At 40.3% G+C, this 8,543-nt stretch overlaps 1 long non-coding RNA gene across 10 annotated transcripts in view; it reads left to right on the top strand.

Moving 5' to 3' along the window:
* Positions 1-8,543, top strand: part of LOC118170339 — a 71,968-nt gene that overhangs the window by 33,508 nt on the left and 29,917 nt on the right. The window lies entirely within an intron of this gene.

Below are 8,543 nucleotides of genomic sequence, written 5' to 3'. Positions count from 1 at the left end.
TGCCTTCCTATTTAGCACCTAAATAAATTGCCTGAAAGGATAAAATCTTTTCTGCAATAATGGAGTCTTACTGCACTGAAATCCTGTAGGTGAGACCCAGAGAGACTTTTAAAGTACAGGAAAATGATTTTTTTCCATTCACTTTATTTCCATTCTTTTTCACATATACAAATAACCAGCTCATAAGCAATAGAAGTGCTGTTGCTTTCTAGACTTCCCAAGGCTGCTCATGAGCAGTGCTACTTTGACAGCATAGAGTGATCATCTGTTTCTCCAGGCCAATTAGGCTTAGTAGGAAAACTTTAACAATGAATATTGAGAAAGGATCTGAGAACAGTGCATCAAGCAGCTGAGGACTTGCAACCTTAAACCCCATCTTACCAAAAGAAGCAAGACTATGCAGCTCATTTCTTACATGTTTCTCATTAGACCTTATATGCTGCCAAGAAAATAAGCATACATCCCTGTTGTGGTTTAACCCGGCCGGCAGCTAAACACCACACAGCCGTTCGCTCACCCTCCCCCCTCCCTCTCTGGGATGGGGGAGAGAAACAAGAAAAAAATGAAACCTATGGGTTGAGATAGAGACAGTTTATTAGGACAGAAAAATAAAATAATAATAATAATATGTACAAAACAAGCGATGCACAATGCAATTGCTCACTACCCACTGACCGATGCCAAGCCTATCCCCGAGCAGCCAGCCCCCCACCCTGGCTAGCCACCCCTAGATATTGTTCAGCATGACGCCAGATGGTATGGAATACCCCTCTGGCCAGTTTGGGTCAGCTGTCCTGGGTCTGTCCCCTCCCAACTCTTGCTGCACCCCCAGCCTACCCGTTGGCAGGACAGAGTGAGAAGCTAAAAAGTCCTTGGCTTAGTGTAAGCACTGCTCTGCAACAAGTAAAACATCAGTGTGTTATCAACATTAGTCTCATCCTAAATCCAAAACATAGCACTCTACCAGCTACTGGGAGGAAAATTAACTCTCTCCTAGCTAAAACCAGGACAATCCCAAATAAATCCTAAAGATAAAAACAACACAAAAAAAATGAAAACCAGAACCTGATTGCACTTCCAGCATTTCCTCAGGAGCTGACTGCTGCATATGCAGCAGGTGGACATCCAGTGAAGCATGTAATCCACTACGGTAAACTAAGTGAGCATGATCTGTGGATACAGAGGCAGCCTGCCAAAGTACGACTGCTAGGTGGCCGATGTGTTGTAAATCACAGGAACCTTCCTGCACCTAGCAGAAGATTTTGAGGCCATGCAGCCCCCAGAGAGTGTTTTTTTCTTTTTAATTTAAAATGTGTGATTACCCCTTACTTTCTGCCACCTGTTCTGCTTATAAACTTCTTCAGAGCCCCTCTCTCTGTCTAATTTCCAGCAAGCTGACAATTACCCTCACTCAGGGAGCTACCTCCTCCCCTAGGCATTGAGATGACTCATGTGCACTCGTGTGCGCAGAGTGGCAGCTGGCCCTAAGGCCAGTCAGGGATTTGACCCATTTATCAGTTGCTTAATTTTCTTGAAATTCTGAACCCTGCTAAAAGAAAGTTGATAATTCATGTGGAGTTTCACTTGTAGCAGCATTTCTGTCAGTTCTGAGAATCCCCTACTTGTTAGAATGCTTTCTGGGAAAGTACAGTCCACAACAAAAAATGTATGGAAAAACGAGGAACTCCATTAAAATTTCCCACATTTTCGTCTCAAGACATTATTTCTACAGGAACCGGAGGTGCAAATTCAGGAAGTGCAAATTCAGGCAGCTCCCTCAGACAAAATCAGATGTATTCTTTCTGACATCATAGCTTGGCTACTGGTCAGAGTAGCCATCCATATCCACATGCTCCTCCTCTTCACGTTCCACCAACTCGTCAGACAACAAAGCCTGTATGATGTATATCACTTAATAGGCCTCTTAATTTCATGTTACCAAACCCTCATCAACATAATTTCACCTAGTACAAAGCATAATCTCTGTAAACATTGCTGCAGGGTTTTTGTGGAAACCATTACAAAACTCCATAAGGTATTATTGTCCAGCAATGCTGCTGCTGCTGCAAAAAGGAAAGAATATGAAAACATTTTAAATAATAAAAAAAACAGTTGTAAATGCCAAATAGAAATTATAACATGAATCTTTTAGGAGAAGCTGCCGGAGCATTTTAGTATGAGGTTTAAATGTGAGACTTATACTGCAAGAACAAAGAGCACACTCCGGAAAACAGATGTGGTTGTTACCTTGTAAGGTTCTCTGAATGCCCCTGAACAGGCTGAATGAAGATGTCCTGATATCTGTCAATAATTTGAATACCTCTGCTGCTTGAAGCAGATGCAAAATTAGATTAAGAAAAAATACAGAAGTCTCAGCCTTTGATCTCCCAACTGTTTGCAGATCCAGACTTGAAAGCCAGCCAGTAGCAGAAGTGCTAATTTATTGCTGGATAAGCTTATTTCATCTCTTCATAATATTTCTGGCTATCCATGTATATATTTCCCAACATGATGCACAAGAAAGACTCATCAGGTGAAACTTGTCCCAGTTTTCTCACACTGAAAATTCATAGATATATGTGGACACCTGGTTAGTTTGGGTGATTGAAAAACAAATACTGAACCACACGACATCTCCCTATCACTAAGGTTCCAAACAAAAATTAAGGTAAATGTAAATCTGTACATCAAATATTTATTGATGTCATCATATAGAATTTCAAAACTATAATAAATGTTGTGCTTATCCTGATTGACCAGGAATCAGTCACATGCAATTGCTAAGCACCTTTGCAGTACCAGTTTAAACAATTCTGAAATATTAGACGACAAGATAGATGACTTCAATATAGAGTATGTTGTTTAATAGGGATTCATGTTTTTTCTTCAAATTAAAAAAAAAAAAAATCAGAATCTGCCATCATTGTGGTCACTTTGTGTGTCCACCGCAGGGGTGAGCAACATCTGTGCTACCAACTGTAGATTTAGGCAACTAGGCTGAATAATCCCAAAAGATCTACTGAGCTGAGCCAGATGCTAAAGCCATGTAATCAAAATGGTCCCTTCGCTGCAAGCTTGACCGCTGTCTAAGAATAGATCTTTCTAGTAATGGCATTTAAGAAACCATACGTGGTTATACTTATATACAGACAACAGCAATTTTAATGTAGTTAGCAGAGGACCAGTAAGGCATGATTACAGTAGCCTAAGCAATGAAATCCTGGGCAGAAAAAATAGACCATTCAGTTTATTTAAGGATTGCACATACAAAAAAAATATTAAGCATGTGAAAAAGACTTTTTAAACCAAAAATAACAGAATTACATGGGATTACTGATTATAAATGAATGTTTTTAATATTTATCAGAGAGTCACAGTAAGCAATCTGTACCATCACTGTCCCAGATGCCCTCTAAAAATAAGATGCAGTAGTACAGAACTAGCCAGGAGTGGGTTTCTTAATGAATGTTATAGGAAAAAAATAGTTCTAGCATTGTTGCATGTATTTTATTAACAGCTATGTTCCAGCCTTTCTTTAAACATGTGTTTGACTGAAGTGGGATTTATGCACAGGTACAAGAACTTCATCTTTCTGTCACTTGTTGAAATTCAGCCCAAGAGAGTAGCAACCAGTAGATAAACCAGCTGCAATTTTCATGCTGTCCTGTACACACACACAGACATTAGTCCTTTCTCTGTATGTTCCTCAGAAAGAACCAATTTCTACTGGATTGGTCATACTACACAAGCAGGCCTTTCAGGGTGGCATGGGAGGGAGGTTTGTTGGTGTGACTGAATCTCAGCAGCTTTTTAATAATAAGCATACACCCACATTCAGAGGGATATGTTAGCAGGGCAGTAGCTTCCCGGTATAGCCACAAGACATTTACAACATTTAATAAGAAGCATTTCCAATCAACATTTGGATGAATTCAGGGGTGTTTGGTCACTGGAAAACTTTTGGTACATTCTTGGATTTTAGCACATTGTCTTCAAAACGTTCCAGGTTGACAGCATGTGGAGGCAAGTCTGCAGGGACTGCCTGGGTAACCGAGTTGAACTGAGATACAGGTCGCATTTCAGGAAGAAGGTTCAGACAATGAAGGCGGTTCTGTTGCCTTGTTTCAACACATTTCTTCCTGAAGATGTCACAGTTAGAAGGTTTTCTTTGTGACCAAAACAAACAAAAGCTTTTTAGACTTTCTGAGCAGAGGTCATGTTTATGTACCGCAACATGACTGACAGGGGAAAAACACCAGATGCATTTATCTCCTCCATTTCTAGCTCTAAAGGGGAAATGAAAGGAAAGAAAGCTTGGAAGATTTACTGGATGCCTTAGGGTTTCTCATTCCATTGAAGCGATCATAGAATTATAGAATGGTTTGTGTTGGAAGGGTCCTTAAAGATCATTTAATTCCATCTTCCTACCATGGGCAGGGACACCTCCCACCAGACCAGGTTGCTCAGGCCCCATCCAACCTGGCTTTAAACACCTCCAGGGATGGGGCAACCACAGCTTCTCTGGGCAACCTGTTCCAGTGCCCCACCACCCTCTGAGTAAAGAATTTATTCCTGGTATCTAATCTAAACCTAACTTCTTTTAGTTTAAAGCCATTCTCCCTTGTCCTATCACCACACTCCCTGACAGAGTCCCTCCTCAGCTTTCCTGCAGGCCTCCTTTAGGACTGGAAGGCTGCTGTAAGGTCTCCCCCGAGCCTTCTCTTCTCCAGGCTGAACAACCCCAACTCTCTCAGCCTGTCTTCACAGGAGAGGCGCTCCAGACCTCTCATCATCTTTGTGGCCCTCCTCTGGACTTGTTCTAATACGTCCACATCCTTCTTGTGCTGTGGGCCCCAGAGCTGAACGCAGTGCTCCAGGTGGGGTCTCACAAGAGCAGAGCAGAAGGGGACAATCCGCTCCCTCACCCTGCTGGCCATGCTGCTTTTGATGTGGCCCAGGATATGGCTGGCTTTCTGGGCTGCAAGCACACATTGAATTATATAATACGATTATTGCAGGATTCCCCTCAATACCTCTAGAAGTATTTTCAAACAGGTTTTCCTCCTTCACACATATTGTGAATTTGAACACTGCCTTGAGTAAGCATTTGATTTCTCTTTTTCCCCTTTAGGAACCAAAATTGGTTTCAGTGTCTAAACAAAGTGCCTCACTGCTATATGCATTGCAGCCTGGGAAATAAATCCAGAAGACTTTACCATGTCAGCATTTATAAAAATCTAGTTCTAAACATGTCCAAGCTTTAAAACCTCAGCAACAGTTCGAAGCTTGGCCTGTTTGCTGGCCTGCTGCCTTCTGCTCTAAGCAGAGCTTAGAGCTGTGTGTCCCGTTGTGGTCAGCGTTTATGCTGGCATGCTCTGAGCAGCTCCTGCTCAAATCCCAGTGATGACATTTTATTAAAGCATGGAGTTATCACCATAATCCCACATAAGGCCTGAGGAACCTAGCTCCAACAGTGGTGTGTATTTTCAGTTCAAAGCCTGCAGCCAGGAGATTATTAACCCCCCTGCTGTGAGAAAATTCTCCCATCCTGAAGCCAAACTAATGGGGAAGCATGAAGCTCTCCCATTCTCCATTTTATGCAGGTGTCAAATAATTGACCCCACATTCTCAGATTGATAAAATGACTTCCCTTCACCCACCCAAACCCATGACCATGAGGGTTTGCATCTGCATCAACTGCTGGATTAAAGATAGGTGATTTGGGCTTTTTACACTCTATAGGCAGTAGCAGAAGACTACAGGAAATCAAAAACTAAGGTTTTTCACCCAACTTCAGAGTTCTCAAATTTCTTGTGCCTAACTGTCCACCCAGCTGATAAGACTTTTCATGGACAGGACATCACACAGCAATTTTTCACTCTCTATGAGGTATTAATTCATATACAAATTCCGTTTAGACACTCAAGACGGTTCAAGGAACAGTCCCACAGGAAGTGATGGCGTTATTGCACAGAAGCAGCACCAAGTACTAGATAAACATGATAGCAATGAACAAGGTTGCCCATCTCACCCCACCAAAAAATGAGAGAGTGTGTTTTCACATATAACCAGGTTTGCACAAAATGGGAACTGAACTCCAAAGTTCATCTCCAAAAATACAGGCTCTGATAGATCAGATAAACAACAGCATCATGACAGAGGTCCAGATACACTTCAGGAGGTCCAGTGTCTCTTATGGCATATACCACTCTGCAGCACTGTAAGTTAGGGGAGAGAATGTAGATTCTTTATGCAAGGGAATAAAGCCAGTATCTACAGCACATAAAAAAATAAAGTTCCAAGACTGTTAAAAGAGTTGAGAGTAACAAAGCAACGCCTCTCTTATTTCTAATTCCATAAGGTAATGGTGTTAATATTAATGAGCCAAGAAAACCCTTGCCACTCATTTTCAAATGTTCATTCGTGTTCTGCACTCTGCATCAAATCCTTCATCAACTTGAAGGTTCAAAGGCTGCAAGGGAGACAGGGTTACTCAGGGCTACAAGCAAAGAAATAATGTAGTGCTTTAATCACAGACCATCCCTAAGTGGAAACCATAAATTAAATATCTACACCTATAATACAACCTTCCTTGAGAAATGTTATGTATTTTACAGAATTATAATTTCAATTCTAAGTAGACTTTATCTATGTCTACAGGTGTTCTAATCATCTATTGGTATATACTTAAGTGATAGTTTGATGGAGCGTGATCTACAGCACTAATAAAAAATATTGAACTATAGCTCTAAAGTACCTTACCACTGAGTCATAAATCCCACTTCAATAGGAATTATTAATGTGATTTTTTTTTCTTCTTGTGATTTAATGCAGTATGGCTATTTTATGCTAAATTTAGCTTTCCCACATGAGGCTCATAAACCAGAGAGCATACAAAAGAATGATGATAAACCATACCATCATACATAAATGAAAAAGACACATCTCTCTCAAAGATTTAGATGCTGGATATCCTTGACCAATCCCCTTTTCCCCCACTCCCTTAATTTGTTGATCTTAAAGACCTTACACTTGTTGATTTTAAAGACCTTAGAGACCTTGCACTTAGTTTCAGTTTGGGTTCCAAATACACACACACCCAGAACATTATTATGAACATATTGCTGACATTGGTGAAATTCAGGAAATATTTTCAGTACTTGACACTTAACTTTCTAGTAGTGGTTTCTGAAAGCTTTAAGTGAGAAATTCAGAGCTGCAGCCTGGAGGAAGCAAATGGAGCAAGCTGCTCTCCCATCCCGTGAACAGGCAACTCTGTCATACAGAGTGATGTGAAGACAACCACCACAGACTCTTTGGACTCCCACTATTCCTATGCCAAACATTTGCTGTCAAATCATTTTTAAGGATTCTAATGAGAAAACGGAATCACTGAATATGTTGTTTGAAAATTAGGAAGCTTTGCATCTTCCAGAAATGTTACTATTGTACAAGGAGGTATGTAACGAAATAGACATTGTGCTTTGCCATACTAGAAATCCTAAAAATACTGGACTAGAGCATCAAACAGATGAAATTTGAGGAAAATTTGCAGTTAGTATCCAGCTGGTAAAATCAAGGTCTAGTTTATGATGATGAACCCCGTGGATTTGGTATTATTGTTACGTTACGTTACTGACCTAGGTCCTTTCAGCTGTGTTTGGCCTGTGTTAGTGAGTCCCATTACTTTGTTTTTATGATGTTAATGACAACAACAATAATTTTAAAGAGACAAATATCAGCTAACACAGAGCCATCTTGAGTTTGTTTTATGGCTGTGCATCTAGAAATATTTGTTACAATTACTCACGTAGCTGGGGCAGCTGTATGCATCTTATTTAGCTGTTTTAGGAATTGTGTGCTATTTTGGGCAAGCCAGACAAGCCTTTGAATAAGTGGCTTTAGTGTCTCACTTGGTAGATGGCAATAGTGGCTAAATGATTAAATGGCAAAAATAGCAAGCTAGTACTTATTATCAAATTTTTAGGTTGTCATAGAATAATGATGGCACACAGCTTTTGCAAGAGGAAATTATCCAGCTTTGCTAGTCAATTCTGAAGCCAAACTCCAAATTTGCTTGTTTGATTGGGTTGGCATTCTTCCCTCAGAGCCTAGAAAAACCTTCCATAAGCTTTCATTGGCCTAAATCAGAAACATCTGTCAAGAGCATGAATCACTCATTGGTTGAAATCAACAATCAGAAACCTGCACAAAGGCAGATTTTTCCCCTCAGATAGGTGACAAAGCATATGCCATTATTACTCTGCATGTCAACCTGCATATATATTTTGTTGAATTGCTAACTCAGACCAAGTCTGAATCTTACTTCAAGCTCCCATAGTGATGTTTTAAAAGTGAAATTAAACACCCTACACATTTCTGTCCTCCTTCAAGCTGGTGTTTCGTTATTCATCTTAACAGTGCACAAATGTATTAGAAGTTCCAGAAAGCTAAGGGGAAAAAAAGTCTTACAGTCCTTAAGAATAGCTGTAATCCAGTGGAAACATAAACTTAAAACAAACACTAATTTATTTTCTGTCTCA

This window comes from Oxyura jamaicensis, chromosome 7 (genome assembly GCF_011077185.1).
Source record: "Oxyura jamaicensis isolate SHBP4307 breed ruddy duck chromosome 7, BPBGC_Ojam_1.0, whole genome shotgun sequence".
Taxonomy (NCBI): Eukaryota; Metazoa; Chordata; class Aves; order Anseriformes; family Anatidae; genus Oxyura; species Oxyura jamaicensis.
This window is presented reverse-complemented; position numbering and strand designations above follow the sequence as displayed.